Raw genomic sequence first — 22,520 nt, forward strand, 5'->3', positions numbered from 1 at the left:
GGCTAGAGCAGTTGAGATGACTTCCTGGAGGTGATGGACCTTGATAATAAGATTTAGCAAGGTGAAATAGCTTACAAATTACAGGTGCTCTGACATACACTGTCAGGGCCATAGTGAGTTGTTACAATAACCCTGTGAAGGAGGAACAATCATCCTCATTTTACAGATTAGAAAACAAAGGCTCAATGAGGTAAAATGACCTGATAAAGGTACACAGACAGTAAGTGGCTGTATTAGTCAGGGTGTTCCAGAGAAACAGGACAAATAGGGTGTCTGTGTGCATGTATATATAAAGAGATTTATTTTGACCAGGCGCGGTGGCTCACACCTGTAGTTCCAACACTTTGGGAGGCCCAGGTGGGTGGATCACGAAGTCAGGAGATCAAGACCATCCTGGCTAACACGGTGAAACCCTGTCTCTACTAAATATACAAAAAATTAGCCAGGCATAGTGGCAGGCACCTGTAGTCCCACCTACTTGGGAGGCTGAGGCAGGAGAATGGTGTGAACCCAGGGGGCGGAGCTTGCAGTGAGCAGTGATCGCGCCACTGCACTCCAGCCTGGGCGACAGAGTGAGACTCCATCTCAAAAAAAAAAAAAAAAAAAAAAAAAAGAGATTTATTTCAAGGAATTGACTCATGCAGTTTTTCAGTTGTTTTTGTAGAGACAGTTTCTCTCCCTGTTGCTCAGACTGGTCTTGAACTCCTGACCTCAAGCAATCCTCCCACCTCAGCCTCCCAAAGCACTGAGATTACATGCATTAGCCACTACACCTAACCTTCATGCAATTTTGGCAGTTTGCAATGGTGGACCGGCAGGCTGGAAATCAGGGGAGAGCCAATGTTACTTTTCTTTCTTTCTTTCTTTTTATTATACTTTAAGTTCTAGGGTACATGTGCACAATGTGCAGGTTTGTTACATATGTATACATGTGCCATGTTGGTGTACTGCACCCATTAACTCATCATTTACATTAGGTATATCTCCTAATGCTCTCCCTCCCCCCTCCCCGCTCCCCACAATAGGCCCCAGTGTGTGATGTTCCCCTTCCTGTGTCCAAGTGATCTCATTGTTCAATTCCCACCTATGAGTGAGAACATGCAGTGTTTGGTTTTCTGTTCTTGCACTAGTTTGCTGAGAATGATGGTTTCCAGCTGCATCCATGTTCCTACAAAGGACACAAACTCATCCTTTTTGATGGCTGCATAGTATTCCATGGTGTATATGTGCCACATTTTCTTAATCCAGTCTGTCACTGATGGACATTTGGGTTGATTCCAAGTCTTTGCTATTGTGAATAGTGCCACAATAAACATATGCGTGCATATGTCTTTATAGCAGCATGATTTATATTCCTTTGGGTATATACCCAGTAATGAGATGGCTGGGTCAAATGGTATTTCTAGTTCTAGATCCTTCAGGAATTGCCACACTGTTTTCCATAATGGTTGAACTAGTTTACAGTCCCACCAACAGTGTAAAAGTGTTCCTATTTCTCCACATCCTCTCCAGCACCTGTTGTTTCCTGACTTTTTAATGATTGCCCTTCTAACTGGTGTGAGATGGTATCTCATTGTGGTTTTGATTTGCATTTCTCTGATGGCCAGTGATGATGAGCATTTTTTCATGTGTCTGTTGGCTATATAAATGTCTTCTTTTGAGAAGTGTCTGTTCATGTCCTTTGTCCACTTTTTGATGGGGCTGTTTGTTTTTTTCTTGTAAATTTGTTTGAGTTCTTTGTAGGTTCTGGATATTAGCCCTTTGTCAGATGAGTAGATTGCAAAAATTTTCTCCCATTCTGTAGGTTGCCTATTCACTCTGATGGTAGTTTCTTTTGCTGTGCAGAAGCTCTTTAGTTTAATTAGATCCCATTTGTCAATTTTGGCTTTTGTCGCCATTGCTTTTGGTGTTTTAGACATGAAGTCTTTGCCCATGCCTATGTCCTGAATGGTATTCCCTAGGTTTTCTTCTAGGGTTTTTATGGTTTTAGGTCTAATACTTAAGTCTCTAATCCCTCTTGAATTAATTTTCGTATAAGGAGTAAGGAGAGGATCCACTTTCAGCTTTCTACTTATGGCTAGCCAATTTTCCCAACACCATTTATTAAATAGGGAATCCTTTCCCCATTTCTTGTTTTTGTCAGGTTTGTCAAAGATCAGATGGCTGTAGATGTGTGGTATTATTTCTGAGGGCTCTGTTCTGTTCCATTGGTCTATATCTCTGTTTTGGTACCAGTTCCATGCTGTTTTGGTTACTGTAGCCTTGTAGTATAGTTTGAAGTCAGGTAGCGTGATGCCTCCAGCTTTGTTGTTTTGGCTTATCATTGTCTTGGCAATGCGGGCTCTTTTTTGGTTCCACGTGAACTTTAAAGCAGTTTTTCCAATTCTGTGAAGAAAGTCATTGGTAGCTTAATGGGGATGGCATTGAATCTATAAATTACCTTGGGCAGTATGGCCATTTTCACGATATTGATTCTTCCTATCCATGAGCATGGTATGTTTTTCCATTTGTTTGTGTCCTCTTTTCAATATTACTTTTCAAGAACAAAGGCCATCTGCTGCAGAATTCCCTCTTGCTCAGGAGAGGTAAGTCTTTTGTTCAATTCAGGCCTTCAACTGATTGAATGAGGCCCACTCACATTATGGAGGACAATCTCTTTGCCTCAAAGTCCACTGATTAAATGTTAATCTCTTCCACAAGCACCCTCACAGAAATATCCAGAATAACATATTATTTGAGTATCATGGCCCAGCCAAATTGACACATAAAATTAACCATCAAATTAACCATCAAAGTGGTTTGACCCAAAGTCTTTTGGCTTCAGAGTCTGAACTCGACTACATTAGACCATCCAAAAGGATCTGTTCTGGAACTTACGAGAGAAGAAGTATTTGAAATGATGGCATTTAGTCCAGTTTAGCAACTATTTTTTGAGAGTTTAATTTTATCAGCTCTATTGATATTGAAATTTAAAAAAATAGCATCTATCCTCACAGTCTAGTGAAGGAACTTACAAAACAGGGAAAACATTGTGAAGAGTGGGTCATGATGAATAAAGGCTCAGTGATAGAACTGAGCATGTGAAGAAATTGGCCTGAATGCTGGGTTCACACAAGGGAGGCTTAGGAACTAAAGTTGGAAAAGTTCTTTGGGGTCAGATTATAGAAAGCCTTAAATGCCATCATACTAATTTCTAGTTTTAGATTATAGGCAACAGGGAGCCAGAGATGGTTCTTGAGCAAGAGAGTAGCATGAGGAAATTGCTGTATTAACAGTAGTGGATGGTATATGCAGAAGGAGCTAGAGTTATCCTAGACCAGTGGGTACTTCCCCTTAGTATGATTATGGGAGCATTGTGAAGTCTATACTTCATTCCCGAGTAAAGAAAGGAGGAATTAGCAAGGGACAAGAACATCTCCTCCCTAATGGCTTCTCAGTGAAGTTGCAGCATTAAGAGAGGGCAGTCAGTTATGTGGCAGGTACTGCCCTAGATGGCTTCCCCAATTCAACCTCAAAGCAACCATGTGAAGAAGACAAGACAGGGATTATTGTTCTCATTTAACTGATGAGACACTGAAGTCCAGAGAAATAAAATAACTTTCCCAAGGTCACACAGCTGGTAGATGTGGAGGGTCAGAATTCACATTAGAGTGGATTGATTCCACAGCCTGCACTATTAACCCACTGAACTGCAATAGAAGATGGAGTTGGGAGGGACCCTGGATGCTTGAGTGCTATAAAGAGAAAAGAGGAGTAAATGGAGGAATAAAGGAAAAAACAAGAAGTTGAGGAATCAAATATCATGTTTTGAAGACTATAATGCCTTACCAAGGCCTGACTCAGGGGTAGATACTGGAAACAAGGAGACCCAGTCATGTCTGGAAATACACAGAATGTCAACTGGAAGAGAAGGTCCATAAGCCACTCCCAACTAGAAGCCCAGCTCCACTTCCTGTCCCATCTGCATTTATGTTGGTGGTAGGGAGAGAGGTCATTTCTTACTGCTAATAGGGCCCTCAGCTGGACTCTGGTCACTGTAGCCATTCAGTCCCACCAGAGTTAACCTCCAGTGCTGCAGTGGAGCAAGCTCTTGGGAGAGGGCAGTGATTTCCTGGTTTGTTCCCATCTGTAACCATTGCCTTACCTGGTAGGAGGCATCATCTGCTGTAATTAGGCTTCATTACGATACTGATTAATAACACCTTGCCTGGGCCAGGTGTATGATGGGATTGGCTTACTCACTGTAAATGTTAGTGTTCTTTTTAGCTATTTACACACAGTGAACTCCCCTGTGAGGTCCAAAGGGGAGCAGACAGCACAGACTGTGAAAATTCCCCTGAACGGGGAGCCAGATGCATGGAAATAGCAAGAGTTCAAAGTGGAGTCTAAGCGCAGAAGACCCTTTGGGCCAAGCCAAGCTCAGAGTCAGGTTACAGATGAAGGCCATCAACAGTCATCAACTGGTGGCCCATGGCTGACTCCTTCCTGTAGATGGTGGGTATGGCAAGGAAAATGTTTTGTTGGCTGGTGAGTTGGTTGGTTGGTTGGTTGAGTTTTGAGCTTGAGGTTTTTGAGCATGGCATTTACTGTCTCACTTGTCACTGATCCTTCTATTGTTTCATACTTATCATTGCACATAGTTACATTATGAATCTATCCTCTGAAGACATTTGATTTTGTGATCCTGGTATACATGCTGGTTAAGAGACGAAGTAATACAAAGAACAGGTTGATAGGCAGGGGAAGTATGGAAACAAAAGCATCGACATAGAAAGGCACAGAGAATGAACAGGGATTTGAGGCATTACAGGGGCCAAGTAGTATGAGGACGAGCCCAGAGGTGAAGACAGTGTGGAGCATCTGGGAGCCCCATGTCATCTGGTGTGGTGGGGGTGTCAGTGAGGAATGGGGAGAAGGGAGAGATGGGTCAGGAGAAGGCAGCAGGAGCCTAGATGGAGGGCCTGACTGCAACAATTAATGGGTTTGGACCAGGGAAAGTACAGAACTGTTGAAAAGGTTTAAGTCAGAAAGGGACACAGTCAGCTCTGCATCTTAGGCATATGGCTTTGGCAGCAGTGATAAGAATGGATTTGATAGCAGCAAGAGTAGACCAGAGGCCGCTGCAGTAACCTAGCGACGTGACCATGAGGCCTGAATGGGGTAGAGGCCGTGCAATGGAGAGAAGGAGAGATGGGAAAGTCATGTCTGGGGTGGACTCAGTAGGAGATCCATTGGTTTCTTTTCTTGAGGGAGAAAACAGTACCCGCTTGGCTGATGATAGGCCTGATCATTGAGCTCACTGAATTTACAGGAGAAAGTACACAAATGTGGGAGCGCTGGCTGCATATTTGACCTTCGACAGACAAATCAAGGCTCGTAGGAAATCCAGTTGTCAGTGTGAGAAGGGAAGAGAAAAGTTCTAGTTTGAGTCTCCTGGTCTCTTCCTCTTTTGAATTCCGCTACAGCAGCCAAGCTTTGCCACATTTTGATTTAAACTTTTACAGCTAGGCCTGACTTCACAGATCAGAATGCTAAGGCTTCCCAATGAGCATCGACATTTCCAGAGCTACTGGTGGCTAGAAGCTTTTTGCTCTGTCCTTCCTGTATGTTTTAAGAAATGTATTTTTCTATGTACCTATCTGATTGGCTGTCTGTTTATCTATCTGTAAGTCACCTTTTCGTTTTGTTTCTCTTTCTAATTCTGTCTCTGTCACTTTCTCTGAGAATTTGTCTTTGTGTGTTGTTACTCTCTGTATCTCCTCCTCTCTGTTTATCTCTTTTAATTCTCTCTCTCTCCTCTCTCGGACCTCCTCACTCTATTTCTGTCATCTCCCTCTCTCCCTCTCTGCCTCTCTCCATTTTCATTCTGCCTCTTTTTCTCTATTCACAGTTCTGATTAGACAAATGACTCAGGGATGAGGCCAATCTCTGCCCAGTGGTTAATTGATGTCTGCTATAGAACTGCCTAAGTGAGTAACTCTTGTCATTAGCATGAGATGGGTTGCCTTGGCCTACAACTAGGAAACCTTTGAAATTCTGCATCTAAATTGCCATTCTTTTGACTGCTGCTAGTGATGCTAATTAGCTGTGTTAATTGGATGTTTTGATATTTGAAGAGCAAAGCAATCCAACTTCTTCCTCCAGAAAGCCAAAATTATTAATGAACTTGGCAGCAGCCTGGCTCTCTTTCCACAGTGGGCACAGCCAAAGATATTGGGGTAGGCAAAGGGGTTATTCTAAGAAAGCGTCTTGTCTGCTCTTGGAAAGAGAGAAAGCTGTGGAACTGGCTGTGGAGTATCCTAGGGTGAAATCACCCAGTGAGACAGAAGTCTCAGACCTAGAGACCAAAGACTAACACAAGGAATTTGATTGTATTTTGCCACTATCTGCCATAACCCTGGACAACCAGGCTTGAACTTTTGCATCCCAGTGTCTAGCATGGTACCTGGCACACAGTTAACATTTTACACAAATTATTGCATGAATAACCAACAAGAGCATGGATCTTGAAGTCAGACTTGGATTTGAATCCAAGCTCAGCTACTTTCTAGCTGAATTATTTGAGAAGAAGTTACTTATCTCTCTGAGTCTCCAATTTTCTTCCAGTTACATATTGGTGAAGAATTCTGATGAACATAATTTTCTCCAACTTGTTCTGTTTTTACTGATGCTTTATTATCCCACTACAAATAATATCTGGTACCCCATCTGCCTAACCTGCCTCTTGATCTATCTCCAATTATAAAACAAATTAAAGCTAAGTAAAAGATATTAACAGAATTCTGTGGGGATACAGAAAACAGAGCAATGAATTCAAACTTGGGGGAATCTGGGAAGACCTTCTAAATGGAGCAGATTTTGAGCTGGGTCTAAAAGGGAGGTTAAGCCTTCAATAAGAGGAGAAGAGAGAGTTGGAGTAACAGGAAGGCATTCCACAAGTGTCTACAAAGAACAGAACCATGGACAGGCACCTCACTGCTCTGAAATAAGAAACCTAATTATCTCTAAGGGTTCTGTTAGCTCCATGTAGCAGGATTCTATGAAATTGTTCTTTCCCATATCTTACGGTATCTTTCCTCTAGTGAGAAAACAATAATCAACAGCAGAGCCAAGAATATAGGAAATGAAAAGTTGGGTGTGGTAGAGGAGACTTGACATTTTACTCACCATTGAGAGGAACATTCTTCAGAAAGCCAAGCCCAAGGCCTGCAATATGGTCGCATTAGTCAGGGTTCTCCAGAGAAATAGAACCAATAGAATATTTATGTCAATATCAATATCTATATCTATGTCTACGTCTATATCCATATCTACATCTATATCTCCTTTTGGTTCTGCTTTCATATATATATGTAAAGAGATTATATGCATAAAGACATTTATTATAAAGAATAGGCTTATGCAATTATGGAGACTGAGAAGTCCCAAATCTGCAGTCAATGAGTTGGAGTCCCAGGAGAGCTGATATGTCTAAGGCTGAAGGCCTGAGAAACAGGAGAGCTGATGGTGCAAGTTCCAATCTGAAAGTCAACAGACTTGAGACCCAAGAAGAACCGTATTTCAGTTCTTGTCCAAAAGTCAAAAAAGACCCAGCTCGAGTAGTCAGTAGTCAGTAGAGAGGGAATGCCCTCTCAGCCTCTTTGTTTATTCAATCTTCAACTGATTGGATGAGGCCCACCCATATCAGGGAGGGCAATCTACTTAACTAAGTCTACTCACTGAAATTTTAATCTCACCCAGAAATAACCTCACAGACATATCCACAATAATGTTTGACCAAATGTCTAGGCATCTCAGTCAAGTTGACACATAAAATGAATCATCATATGGGTTAATTGGCTCTTGGGACATTTTCAAACACCATGGGGGAAGTACAGGTCAGACAGTGTGATCATGAGGTCCAAAGACCCAGTACAAAGATTACGTAATTACTACATCATTGATCATTGGGTGGTACAGCGTTGGTAGAGTTAATCTAATTCAATCTCTTCCTTTTACAAAAGAAAGAAAGGAGAGAGAGAAGAGGAAGGAAGGGAAGGGAAAGAAGGGAAGGAGGGAAGGAAGGAAAAAGAAAGAAAGAAAAAGAAAAGAATAAAAGAAGTTTTTAAAAAACTATAATATTAGAATTCTTCTTCCTTTACAAATGTGATGCTCTTTCTGTGTACACCTCAATTATGGCACTTTCACTTTGTGTTGAAGGATCATCATACATTTAGCAGGTAGAGAATTTTGGAGTGATACTACATGGGCAAATACATGAATGATAATGGAGCATTAGGGAATGACTAGCACTACAGCATGGCCAGGATGGGGTGCAGGGTCAATGTGGAGGAGAAACTAAACAGGTAGGCAGTGGCAAATCACAAGAAACCTGATGTCAGGTAAAGGAGCTTGGGAATTTATCGAGAAAGAAAGGAAGAAGGAGAGCTACACAACGTAGAGTTGTTACAACACCTCTCTTTGATGGCCCTTTTCATATTGCCTACTAGATTAGTGCCTTCAAAATTGCTAATCATATATGAATTATTTCTGTATTTCCAGGACTAGGCACAGTGCCAGAAACACAGTAGGTGTCCATAATTGTTGGTTGCATAAAGTTGAGGTAGCTAAACTGATACCCAGAGAAGATAAATGACTTGTTCAACATCCCTGTGAAACCAGTGGCAAAGCTGGGCCTGACTGTAGTCAGAGCTTCTTCAGGTAAATTGTTGAAGCTGTATATCCCTGGGCACCAAGTCACAGTTTATTCAGGGATTTTTTGATTCGAGTACGTAGTATATGGCATGATCTAGAGCCAGATTTCTCTCCATAATATAAAATATTTTCCTTCAGAAAACCCAGGGGCATTTGTGTCCAACCTGAGGGAGCTCACTGGCCTTCTATAACCTCACAAGACTCACCAGTATTCTGACTCAGATGCCTTCTCATAGGCTACCTATTGCCATTTTCAAGTATTTGAGGATCACCCACAGTGGCCCAAGGCATGGGGTGTTGAAAGATGAGTCAGACACAGTTGCTGTGCTCAAGTACTATTTTGAACCTGAGCATCTCAAGGACACATACCCATTCTGATGCCTCAGTATCTATAGTTACCAGCATACACTAACTCAAAGAGGTTGAATGACTGAGTGAAGAAACTCGAGGTCATAGTGAAGAAGAAACACCTGTGTAAATTTTATAACACAAGATAAAAAGCTGCAGGTGTCATGAAAGAGGTACCGAGTTCAGAGGAGGGGATAGTGGTCCCAGGGACAAGTTTCAAAGATTTCATGGAGGAGGTGGTAGCTTCTAGGCTAAGCCTTGAAGGATGACTAAGACTGAGACCAAGTTAGAAGGGCTGGATGCTGCGGGTGGAAGGAGAACATAAGCACAGACACAGACTCCATCAATAGTTATTAAACAAATGTCCACTCATTGTTTACTGTGTGTCAGGTCCCGTGAGGGGCAACAGGGATACCAAGCTGCCCTCCCAGAATTGACAACCCAGAGGGGAAAGAGGCAAAGAGGCAAGAGGAAGCAGGAATGTGGGACAGGGGGCAGAGACTGGGAAAGGGGAATGGTGTAGGATTAAGCAGAGGGTCTAGGGGAGATGATCAAATTGGTTAGGCTGAATTAAGAACATCCGAGGGTCTAAAATTTCCGATCTTATTAGGTCTTCATTCTCTACCAGCCACAAAAGGTGTTTGATGTGGAGGGAAAAAGAACTAGAAGGTATAGAGTTCCTGCTACATACCAGTAAAAAGTGCTTTACACATAATACTCTTATTTAATATTCTCATCCACTTTGAAGTAGGTCTGTGTATCTTTGTTTTACAAATGAGAAAGCTAAGTTTAAGCAACTGGTTAGTGGTGGGATCTTTGTGACTCCAAAGTCCTTGATTTGTTTTCTACTGTACCATGCTGATGAGAGAGGATGCTCATCCTATATCCTCTTCTTATTCCCTGGTTGACTGTAGGGTGTGTGTATGTTTGTGTGTGTGTACACATGCATGTGCCTCCTCACATCTTCCTGCATACAGGTACTAACTGTGGGCTAAGGGAGATTTTGATTACTTCTGTCCAATTAATGCTCTGTTCATTTCTGCTGTCTCCTTGTGATTGTAATTAATTGCTGCTGATTATGCTGTGTGGAAGGAAAAGGATAGCCATCAGCAGTTCTGCTTGGGGGATAAAAACATTGTAATGCAAAACAAAACTGATTCCCAAGGACTTGAATTTAAAAATTTGCTCTGTTACAGAAAGATTAGGCGTTCTGTGACCAAAATCAATAATATTCTATGACCCTATTCAGGTGTAAGAACAACCTGTCCCTGTTCTGGTCAGCAGTAAGGATAAAAGGAATTGAAGCAATATAGTTATTTGGAAAATTGGTGTGTGTAAAAACTGCTCATGTGATTTGCACATCTCTTCCTCATCTATAAAATTAAGAGGTGTGATGAAACAAACTCCAACATCTTGTATTAGCCAAAATTTGGTTGCAAGGGACAGAAAACCCAACTCAAACTGACTTAAATAAAAAGGAAAATTAATTAGCTCATAAAACTCAAAAGTCCAAAGGGATACTTGTTTCAGGCATTGCTGGATCTAAGGACTCAGCATCATCAAGGCTTAGTCTGAAGCTCTCTGTCCTCAACCCCTCAGCACTGTTTCTTAAGCATTGGCTTCATTATTCAACCAGCTCTCCCCTGCTAGAAGCAAATTGGCTGCCAGAAGCTCCTGGTGGATATCCCAGCCTCTCAGTGTAAGGGTAACTCCCTGTTTCACAAGTCCCAGAACTGAGTCAGGTATGGGCCATGCCATACCTCACTAATCACTGTGGAAAGAGGTATATCAGTGCTCTGATTGGCCACCATTGGGCTGACTCCATCCCCAGAGTCTGAATGGGGTCAGCTCCTCCTGAGTCACGGAATTGAGATTGGGGGCTCAATACAGGAAAATGATGTGTGTGAGAGGGAATACATTAAGAGCAGGAAAATAAAACAAGACAAAGCAAGACAAATGTCCACTTTTGGTGCCCTCTTGCTCTGATATTTTATGATTCTTTAACCACTGATGCACTGTAAAGTTAAGGCTAGAAAATATGAAAGTCACTAAAGTTCAGTGAGTACTTAAAGGGAGGATGTGTGATTAAAGTCGAAACAAAGAGGATAATGTATTTTTGATTATCTATTTTATGTTAAATTCCATACCAGGTGCTTTCACATTCATTAAGTCGTACAGTCTACACAATACTTTTGTTAGTAGCTATTGTTATTCTCATTTTACTAATCAGGAATTGAGGATTAGTGGATGGACCACTTATCTAAGGTTTATTTATTTATTCCTTTACTTTTTCTTTCTGCAGCATTATTTGATGGTGTATTAGGCTAGGGAAACAAGGATGGAGAAGAGGTAGTCTCTGTCCTCAAAGAACTCACAATCTAATGGGAAAGAGAGACAGGCCAAGAACAGTGGAGGTTAGGGGTCCAATGGGTAGTCCCAGGTCTGGTGGCTCCCAAGACGTGCACTTCTTTGTTCTCTCCAGGCAAAAGTTCAGGGTTCTCTGCTCTGCCTAGGTGGGGCATTGTTCAGAGAGCTTATGGTTCAAGAAGACCTTGTGTCTCTGGAAGCCCAGACCAATATGACTCAACTGGCTTCACCCTATAGCTATAACTAACCAGTTATCAAAGGAACCGGATCCCTCTACCCCAGAATTCACCCAGAAGGGGGCTAGAGAGCCATTGCTTCCTTCACAAAACCTTTTGATCTCTGCAACCAAGACAGAGTCACATCCCTGGCTTCCTTGGAAATGCCTTTCAGATGGTGCTATTCAGGGCCTCCTTCTCTTCATCACATCACTTTTCCAGGGTCCTGGCTCTGATGAGCTTTCCCTCTTTCCAAGGAGTAAGAGGGGAAGAGCCAGCTCACTTTACCTTCTGGAGTGTGTGACATTTGCCTCCACACCCACCCCTGCTCCTTAAACAATTTTCTTCTCACAATCAAATTCTCCATTAATCTCTAGGAAATGACCTCCATTTCTCCTCTTCATGAAATCCTGAGATAATCTTGGCCTAGGAAGAAGAAACAGAAGCTAATGTAAATTCCTGCCATTAGCAATATTGATTGTTTCACATAGCAAATATTTAATTGAACACCTAATGTGCCAGACACTGCTAAGCACAGGGGAAATTATGGTGAACAAAGCAGACATCATTTTTGCAATCACAGAACTTGGTAGCCTAGTGAAAGAAACAGGTATTTGGCCAGGCACAGTGGCTGACACCTGTAATCCCAGCAGTTTGAAAGGCCGAGGTAGGAGGATCTCCTGAGCTCAGGAGTTTGTGACCACCCTGGGCAACATAGTGAAACCCTGTTTCTACTAAAATACAAAAAAATTAGCCAGGCTTGACGGCGTGCCTCTGTAGTCCCGGCTACTTGGAAGGCTGAGGCACGACAATCGCTTGAACCCAGGAGGTGGAGGTTGCAGTGAGCTGAGATCGTGCCACTGCACTCCAGCTTGGACTACAGAGTGAGACTCCATCTCAAAAACAAAACAAAAAAGAAATAGATATTTATCAAAAATTACACATACAATGTAAAGTTACCACTGTGACAGAACTGTGAAGGAGTGCCAGGAAGTTCTGGGAGAGTACAGGATGGCAGACTGACTCAGCCCAGAGGTCAGGGATGGCTCTCTTGTCAAAGTGGCAGTGGAGTTGACGTCTGAAGAATTAGTAGGAGTTACTTACTTAGAGGCAACAAGGCAGGGGGTTTGGAACAGTCTTTTGGGCAGAGGCCCTGCCACAGAGGAAACATGACAAACGGCATAGAACTGTTTTAAGAAATCCTGTTGTCCATGGGATGAATGAGCACATGGGATATAATATGCTTGTTCTTATTGTTACTAAAATGGAGCAGGATGGAGTGAGACATGGAACAGGCATGTTTTATATCCTGACAGTGAGTGGATCCTGATTAGCATATATAAAAGAGAAGGAGGCAGTCAGACAGACAGGCCAGCTGGCCCGTCAGAGGTATGGGGGAGTGAGAATGGAAGAGAAAGGAAAAGTTCCAGAGAAAACATATTCTGTCCTAAAGACTGGATAAATATGTTGGCCTCATGGGCAGTTTAAGGCCAGCCTCATACCCATCCTGTGAGTGGGATCATTGTCAGCTTTGCTTGACATATCCGCAGAAGAGCATTAGATACAGGAAAATTGCAGTAACTGGTCCTTTTAATGGAGATTCACTATAGGAATCATAATAGCCACTTGGCACATCGGTACAGTAAAATAAAATTAGGCAACATTACTACTAAGAAAGGTGGGATGGAAAGTACTCTAGGGAACACAGAGCTCCCTGCCACCTTTAGACTTCCTACCCAAGGTCGATGGGGACACCACCATACAGTTCTCCAAGGCAGGAACCTGGTATGCTGTTCTTGATACTTTTCCTAGTCTAGTCACCTCTTCTAGCACCCAAGTATCATCTTTCTTACTAGACAAATATTTCCAATTCTTTGTCCTTCTTACAACTCCCCTGATAGTGCCTGAGCTCAGGCCCACTCACCATTCTCCCTGGACCAGGATGTTTCCTCCTGTCTGTAGTCTGGGTCCCCTCCAAATCCCCCTTCACCAGGGTCACAGGAGAAATCACCCTAGAAACAAATTTGAGCATTGTGTCTCTGTCTCTTAAAACCCTCCCCTGACTTCCCATTATCTGCAGAAGAAAGTTCATACTCATAACATCACACAAGGCATTCATTATGATCTGTGCTTGCATTTTTCTCTTACTTCCTTCTTCATCTTTTAGAAGATATTCCAGCCATGACAAACATCTTTGAAGGGATCGTCATGCCTCAGCATGCTTGCACATGCCTCTGCCTTTATTCAGGATGCCGTTTCATGCCATTCAGCTTTACCTGGCCAAGTCTTACTTTTCCTCCAAGTCACCTGGATTTCAATCTTATACTGTATTTGTTGGTTGGTTTACTGCCTTTCTTCCCTTGTGAGCTCCACAAGAGTTGGTCGTTGTATGCAATTGTGTTCCTGAAACTAGAAAAGTATCTGGTACATCATAGATTCTGAATTAATTGTTGACTAACTTGTTTAATGAAGAGTTATCTCAGTAAAAAAAAAAAAAAAAAAAAAAAAAGACAATCTTACCCCCGCCATTCAGCTCAGGTGTTTCCTATTCTAACAAGCTTCCAGGGTGTCTCCAATACTAAATCCCACTTTTTGCACCCTGACTTCCCTTATTTCCCTCTGCCATAGTGTCATTGCCCTAACTTGCAACTTTTATTTACGTATCTTCTCTAAAGGCTGCTCAAGAACAGACTGATTTCTCATCTCTAAACCCATAGCGTCTAGTACAGTACCTTATACAGCAGGTACTCAATAAATATTGAATAAATGAATTAATTTTAAGAAAGTTAAAACAATAAAGAATTATAGCATAAAAATAATTTTTCAAGCCACAGGCCTTGTAGTAGGACAGACCCGAGTTTAAGTCCTAACCGTCCGCTTGCTAACTGAGTGGTATTAGAAAGGTGACATCTCTGAACCTCTGTTTTCTAACCTATAACACAAGGATACCAAAATCTACCTTGCTTGTAATAAATGAAACTAGCACAGTGCCTGGAAAATAGTCCATGGCCATCAACATTAATTTCATTCCCTAAGTTTTAAGTTCAAAACAACAGTTAAAAAAGAAAGTAACATCAGAGCAGGAAAAAAAATCATAAAATGTTAGAGCCAGGAGGGTCCTAAAGACTGGGATTTAAGTTTATCATCACACCCTTCCTAGGCATGGGATTCATTGCTGGTTTGCTTGAAATATAACAAGGATGTCTCAAAATGAGGAATAAATGCAAGGAAATGGCCAATAATGAGGTATTATAATGGAGTGTCACTATAATAATAGTCATTCTTTGGTGAAACTGTGAAGCAAGCCAATTCCTCTTTATTGTCTAAATGGAGAAATTGAAGCCCAGGAGTGGGTCAGTGACCTGCCCAAGGCTGCCCAAGGCATACAGCATTTGGTGAAAGCTGATGCTCAAATATAGGTCTCTTGATTCACAGGACATTGCTCATTCCATTCATCCATGTAAGTGCTTCAGATTCAGGCCCAATCAGGGGTGAAGACACAAGGGCAGGAGAGTGGGCTTCTTTTAAAGGTGGAGGACCCCATGTCCTGTCCCTCCAGCAAACCCTATAGTGGGTCTTTTAAGTTCTGAGCCCAGGATTTGATGCTTCCCAGAAAAAGACTGAACCCCAATTCTCACCCACAGAATGGCCCAGATTTCAGCTGAGTTTTGCAGTCAGCTCCTAGGGATCATCTTTGCTGAACTGTTCTTTGACCCCTGCAGCAGACTTGGGCCGCCAGACTCTTTGAGGTTTTTTAGTTAAGTTAGTGCAGATGCACTCAGGATAGATTCTTCATATTTTTCATTCCATTTCAAGTCTAACTTGATTTTACTCCCCCACACTCTGCCAGATTCTCACTAATCCCAGAGGAGTCAGACTATAACAAGGGAACAGGTCAGAAAATGAGAAGAAGGAATATTACCAGGAAGGTGGTGATAAACTCAATTATCTCTATCCATAGACCTAGAGCAGAGATTCTTAACATTTTAGAAGATGCTGATTTTTTTCTGAAAATTATAGAAAATTCTGAATACTTTCCCCAGAAAATTTACACAGTTTGTCTGTAGTATCAGAGGGTTCAGGAACCCCTTAATGGCCCTTCTGATATAGAGGCTCACAGAACATCAGAGCTGAAATGTTTCAAAACATTTCATCCGCAAGCTAATCCCTCCTCCAAATTTACAGATTGGAAAACTGATACCTAGAGGATACTTGCCCCACGCAAGTGCAGAAATACTCAGAAACAGAGCTGAGGCCTAAAGCCAGGCCCATCAGAACTCCTCTCTTTCTTCTCTCTTCCCTGCCACTCCAAGATCCTGCTATGCAAATATTTACTTTGGTCTTCAGTCTCATTTTAACTGTGCATCCAGTTGAAGCTTCTAAAAATATATGTGAGACAAGCAGGAGCTGAGTATCTCTCAGAAAAGCAGAGCCCCCTCTCAGGTTGAGCTGCATCAAAGTCCCAGGCACTGCTGAGCTGGGGCCCAGCTGGGCAGGCACAACTGATTCCAAGAGCCAATTTTCAGAGCCATGGTCAACTGTCAGTGGAGAAAGGGAGGCACAGCTGGGAAATTGCTGGTGCCTGGATTGGAAGAGCAGGCGAATGAGGAAGCCATGAGGCAAGTGATAGTGTGGGATCTGGAGAGAGATTAATTTCCCTCTTGAGTGAGAAGTGGGTCTGAGTTAGACAGACAAGCTATAAATACCAGCAGTCTTGGGCAAGTAGAGAAGGGAGAGGCATCTTGGGTATTGAGGTGTGCTAGAAATGGAGGGAGGACACTCTTCCCTGCCCAAGTAATGAGGAGGGTGGTTAGATAACAGTCTACCAGATTAATGCAGCCTGTGAGTGGATCCCTCTCCCCTTCCCTGTCTCCAGGGATCCATTCAGGGATTACTCGTTTCCAAGTAGGGAAGCCAAGACCCTTCCCAGTCAAGATCCGGCCCACCTCTCTCATGTCACTTGCTGCATCTCCACCAGATACTGTACAACCGCTACACCAGTGGTTCTCACCCACAGGTACATTTGCCCCAGGGAATGTTTGGCAATGTTTGAAGACACACTTGGTTGTCACAATGAGGTGGATGCTGCTGACATCTAGTGGGAGAAACCAGGGATGCTGCTAAACACCCTACAATGCACAGGACTGTCCCCACAACACAGAATCTTTTAGCCAAACATGTCAATAGTACCTGGACTCTAAACAGATTGAGAGCACAGCCATCCCTGTTTTGTTTACTCTACATAGCCAGTGTGAATGTTCTATATACCTATTACATGGCCCAGCACAGAAGAGGTGATTGATAACTTATCTGCTGAATGAATCAATGAGTAATAAATAATGAATGAGCATTGGCTCATGCCTGTAATCCCGGCACTTTGGGAGACTGAGGCGTACGGATCACAAGGTCAGGAGTTTGAGAGCAGCCTGGTCAGCATGGCGAAACCTCGTCTCTACTAAAAACACAAAAATTAGCCAGACGTGGTGGCACACACCTGCAGTCCCAGCTACTAGGGAGGCTGAGGCAGGAGAATCACTTGAACCCAGAAGGCAGAGGTTGCAGTGAGCCAAGATCGCGCCTCTGTACTCCAGCCTATGTGACAGAGCAAGACTCCGTCTCAAAAATAAATGAATGAATGAAAAATAAAGAAAGAATGAATGAATGAGTAAATGAATAACAGCAACCTGCCTAATGTGGTCTAAAGTCCAAATGCCCGCCAGGGTTATCCCATCCAGAATCAGGCACATTATAACTGAGGTCAGCTCTCCATCTGTTCTAGCCCACCAGCCTCTAACCTGGCTTCTCCTCAAAAGACCCCATTAGGGTGGTGGGCAGCACTGGGCACCTGATGAAGCTGCCTCTCATCGGCTTGGTCAGAAAGGGTATCCCCTGCTCCAGGGAAACACTTTTCCCAGGCTAGAGCAGAGAGTGAGAATTAGAACTAGAGATCATCGAGTTCAACTGCCCGCCAATTTTACAGGAGAGGAAACCGAGGCACACAGCGTGGAAGAAACCTACAAGGTGTTATACCGAACATCCAGAAAACACAGAATTTTACAAATAGTTTCTTCATCTGTCCCTGCCTCTGTCTCTCTGTCCTTTTCTTTATCTTTCTCTCATCTTGATTTGTTTTAGTCTTACTTTTTCTCCCTATCTTTGTTCTTAGGCCTAACGTGCTAAATAACTCTGGAAACAAATGTGAACGTGACACATTCTTGTCCTTAAAGAGCTCATACTTTGTTGGAGATGACAGTTTCATATGTAGTAATGATAATAAAAAAGCTACTGCATACCAGCATTGTACTGGGTACCTTGGATATATAATTTTTAATCAATACAATAATCCTGAGGTAGGAAGCATTATCTATTGTGGAGATGAGGAAACTAAGGCTCAGAGACAGTAAACAGCCTGCCCAGGTTCACACAGCTAAACATGTAGGAGCCAGGATTAAAACCCACGCTTTGTGGACTTTAAACCTGGCCTTCTAAATACACGCACAATGGAATACAGTGTCAGGAGATAAGGCTTAGAGGAGCTTATGGAAGGCCATGAAAGCCAGGTCTGAGTTTAGATCTTACCTTGGAGGTGACAGTGTAGGGTTGTAGGTCAGGAAGTGACAAGGTCAGCAATTGTGAGAACATCATTCTCAGCAATAATGGAGAGAAACCAGAAGCCAGAAGACCAATTAGGACACTAAAGCAATAGTTCAGATAAGAGACAAGGATCCGAACAATGCAATAGCAGTGGAGGAAGGGGAGGAGCAGATTTACTATGTTAAAGAGGTAAAGTAGGCAACATTGCCCTTGAGAGGCAGCAAATAATGCCAGCAAAAAGCACTCTGAAATTAGACATATCTGGGTCTGAGTCCTGGTAAATCCACTTGATGCTTGTGTAGGTCAGGTGGGGTGGAGTTGGTGGGGCACCCAACAAGGTGTCTCACACAGAGCCAGAATTCCACCCCTGACACCCAGCACCTTCGTCCTGGGTATGCCAGGACGCTTCATATGCCAGCTCTTAGCTAAGCCGATGAACTCTCAGGCAGTGTGGAATAGGCTGAATAATGACCCCAAAGACATTCAGTTCCTGATCCCTAGAACCTATCAATAATACCTTATATGGAAACAAGGTCTTTGTAAATGTTATGGTTAAGACTGTTCAGATGGAAGGTTGAGACTATCCTGGATCATCTGAGTAGGTCCTAAATACGATCACATGTACCCCTAGAAGAGAGAGGCAGAGGGAGATCTGACACACTAAAGAGAGAGGAGGCAATGTGACCATGGGGGCAGAGATGAAATGATGTGATCACAAGCAAGGAATGCCAGCAGCCACCAGAAACCAACTATTTCTCTGTTTTCTCCCCAGAGCCTGTGGAGGGAATGCAGGCCTGTGACACCTAGAGTTTGGCCCCAGTGAAACTGATTTCTGACTTCTGGCCTCCAGAATTGAGAGAATAAATGTCTGTTGTTTTAAGCCACTAAGTGTGTGGTGATTTGTTACAGTGGCAATGGAAAACTAATTTCGAGCCTTATACTTACCCCAAACTTTAATTCATTCTGTGATGAATTGGACACTCTTCCCACAATTTCCGTATAAGCATTCATCTCCAGCCTCCTCCGTGAAGTGAGCCTCTCAGGAAATACCTACTCTGTGGAATTGCATTTCGCCCATCAAAAAAGGCCTCACTTCCCGTCCCCGTCTGTGTCTCTCCACCTTCTTCTCTCAGTCCTTCTCAGTCTCTCACTGTTCCTGTCGCTATTTCAGTCTTACACATCTCATTTACAGTCTGTCCTCTGCGGCTGTGCTTCTCTGCATTTTTTCCTTTTGTCTCTTTCTATCTCATCTTTTGCCTTTCCTTCCCCTCTCCCTCCCTTCTCCTATTGCCTACATTTGTATCTCTCTCACGCCTCTTTCAGTTTGATTCTTTCCTTTTCTGTCATTTGCTCCATTTTTCTCTCTCTGCCCCCACCCCATTTCTTCTCAGTTTTCAAGCCTGAGTCTCTCTCAGCCTCTCTGATTATCCTTCTCTCCTTATCTTCTTGCTTCATCCTGACCAGTTTCTCTGTATTTTTCTGTTGGTTTGCATCTCTTTCGCTTCTAGTCTCTGCCTCTGCGGCCTCTTTGTCTCTTCCTCTCTCCTGCTGTCCATCCCTGACTCTCTAATCCATCTCTCTCTCTTTCTCGCTTTCTCTCTTTCTCCATCTCCCTTTCCTCTCTCCCTCTCCTCTCCTTTACAGGTCTTCTTACCTAGGGGGTGCCCCCGGACTTGCCTGCAATGGGAAAGGACTCTGCAATTACATCGGCAGCCTCCACACTGCGCTTCAGAGAAGGATTCATCTGTTTAGTCATGCACTTGTCCGACACTGTGGGAGGATTGGTAGGGAGGCAGAGACAAAAGCTATTTCATTGTCACATTTTTCTTCTGGCCTTCCCTAGAGGCTCCTAGGCAGGTGCCTTTTAATATTCTAGCAGTGCTGTCAGCCTTACCAAAGAGAAATCACTTTTCCTTGGCCTATCCCTCTGCACAATTAATCTTCCCCCTTTAATGGTGATCATCTGTTGCTGGGAGGGGCAGGAGTATGAGCAGAAAATGAATTCTAGGTGGGAGTTTCCAAACACGGAGCAGGTAGGAGTTCAATTTTCTTATTTGGAAGCAGGATAATGGCAAGAAAAGACCTTTATGAGGACAGAGATATGTCTGTTTTCTCTTTGTTGTATCCTAGCTCCTAGAACAGTGTCTGTCACATAGAAACCACTTAATATGAATATATAAATGAACAAATGGGTTTCAATCCTCCTTGTGCCAATACTTGATGTGACTCATCAGACAAGTGACTTCTGATTTTTCATCTGCAAAATAGGGATGGTAACCAGAGCTGCCATGGCCCACAAGTAGGGGGAAAGGAGAAGTGGGATATTATGTCTGAGGAGCGGGGCAGAGCTCAGCACCCTTTAGTGCAGTTAGGCCAGCTGAACTTGCTGAGGGTTCTAGAAGAGTTGCAGGGAGTGAGAAGTATGAAGAAGGCTTCAGAGATGAGTCCACAAGGGGAGGAGCAGGGCAGGGAAGGGAGGCCACAGGCCAGACGAGAGGATGTGTGTGAGACTTGTCTCCGCCGAAGCTGCTCTGGGAGGCGAAGAGGACCTGGACCTGCAGACAAAAAACAGCCATTGCTATGAAAGAGGTGTTCCTGACCTCACGAGGGAGGACTCATCCCTGAGGTTGATTATTATCCCCAGTTTGGGATTGGGTTGGATTTAGCAAGAGTCTAATTGTGAAATGACCGGTCAGGGCTGTGTTTCAGATGAGGAGGATTAACTCCGCTTTGATGCTGGCCAGCACCTTCACCTCCCCAAGCCCATCCCCACCCCACCTTCTCAAGGAGGCCTCTCTGAGCGCTCTACTTAATGCTGTGATCTTCTCCTTGTCCCCAGCCCTCCCCTTACCCTATTCTTTATCTTTACTCCATAGCACTTACCACGTTCCAGCATTCTATATAATTTACACATGTATTATTAGGTCTACAGCTTGTTTTCCATAGCTAGAATTTGAACTCCATAAAGACAGAGGTCTTTGTCAGTTTTGTTCACTGTATATGTCAAGTGTCTAAAATAACGGCACATGATCAGTTCTCCATATATATTTGTGAATGAAAGAATGAGGATAGGATTTCTCATAAGCTTATTGTATTGAAGGCTTTGCTTGAATATACCGTGTTAGCTGAAAAAGGACTCGAGAGACCACATTTACCCACAGAGAAGTTAGGCCCAGTGAAGGGAAATGGCCCAAGGTCACATGGCTAGTTAATGATGAAAACCATGTTGGTCTCTTGATTCCCACTTGTGTGCACACTCAAGGCCCCAGATCTGAGGCCCTGAGACAGGAGAACAGAGGATCCTTCAGTTATTGCCATTCTCCTAAAGCCCTTGGGACACCCTGAGAGCAGAGAGGAAGAGGTGGAGAGCTGAGCAGAATGGAACACACTGCACAGTCAGCAAGAATTTGTAGCATGAATAATCCCAAAGAGCTGAAAATTCAGAAACAATTCCCATTTTCTGATTTTTTTTCCCATTTCTGATTCAGACCCTGGATACTTAATGTCTTGTAGCTCAAACCCAACATGCTCTGAACTGACCTCCTACTCTCTCCCCTGGAGCTCTTACTGCCTCATTCTTTCAAATGCCAGATCAGGGCACCCCATTGACCCAGCTGCTAAAGCCAAAGATGAAGGAGTCATCCTTCACTCCTTCCTCTCCTTTGGGCCCCACATCCAACCTGGCAGCAGGTCCTGTTGGCTCTTCCCACAAATATGTCTCCCCATCTCTACTGCCTCTGAACAGCCGGGGTCTCCCTTGTCCTCTCCTGGACCATTGCAGTCGTCCCTGGCTACTCTGCCTGCTTCCACTCTTGCCTTCTCTTTTAGTGCAGCAGTGACCTTTGGAAATAAAAATAAGATGGTGTCACTTTCCTGCTTCAAACTCTTCAGTAGCTTCCCATTCACCAAGAAAGTCCAGACTCCTTAAGGTGGCCCAGAGGTCTTGGTGATCTAGCCCTTGCCCATCACCCTCCGCCAGCCCTCTTCCAGTTTCTGTCTTTCAGCTGAGGACCCTTCCCAGACACCCTTCCCTCTTCATAGGTACTGCTGCAGTCACTGTTCACTCCCAGTTCATATCTCTTCCTCAGAGAGGCCTTCCCATGCCTGCATTATCTGCAGGTACAGACTCTGTGCATTTTCTTCATAGTACTATATTAAGTGCAATATGTGTGTGTGGTTTTTTTGGTTGGTTTGTTTTACTACCTCGCTATTTATCTCTGCTTCTAGACTTAAGAACCACTGTCTTGGTTTTGTCTTCTTTGATTTTAACCATAGTATACCCTGAGCCTTCCAAAAAGCCTG

General features: G+C 43.3%; 1 protein-coding gene and 1 long non-coding RNA gene across 8 annotated transcripts in view; one reads left to right on the forward strand and one right to left on the reverse strand.

Annotated features, from left to right (window-relative positions):
* BEND5 (BEN domain containing 5) overlaps positions 1 to 22,520 on the forward strand; it is a 1,441,067-nt gene that overhangs the window by 1,403,258 nt on the left and 15,289 nt on the right. The window lies entirely within an intron of this gene.
* Positions 11,156 to 20,885, reverse strand: LOC114672394 (uncharacterized). The gene is made up of 2 exons (XR_013402216.1): positions 13,549 to 20,885; positions 11,156 to 12,050 (listed from the first exon to the last, which is right to left on the reverse strand). It is a non-coding gene; the product is annotated as an uncharacterized LOC114672394 (long non-coding RNA).

The sequence above is a fragment of the Macaca mulatta genome, chromosome 1 (assembly GCF_049350105.2).
Source record: "Macaca mulatta isolate MMU2019108-1 chromosome 1, T2T-MMU8v2.0, whole genome shotgun sequence".
NCBI classification, from domain to species: Eukaryota; Metazoa; Chordata; class Mammalia; order Primates; family Cercopithecidae; genus Macaca; species Macaca mulatta.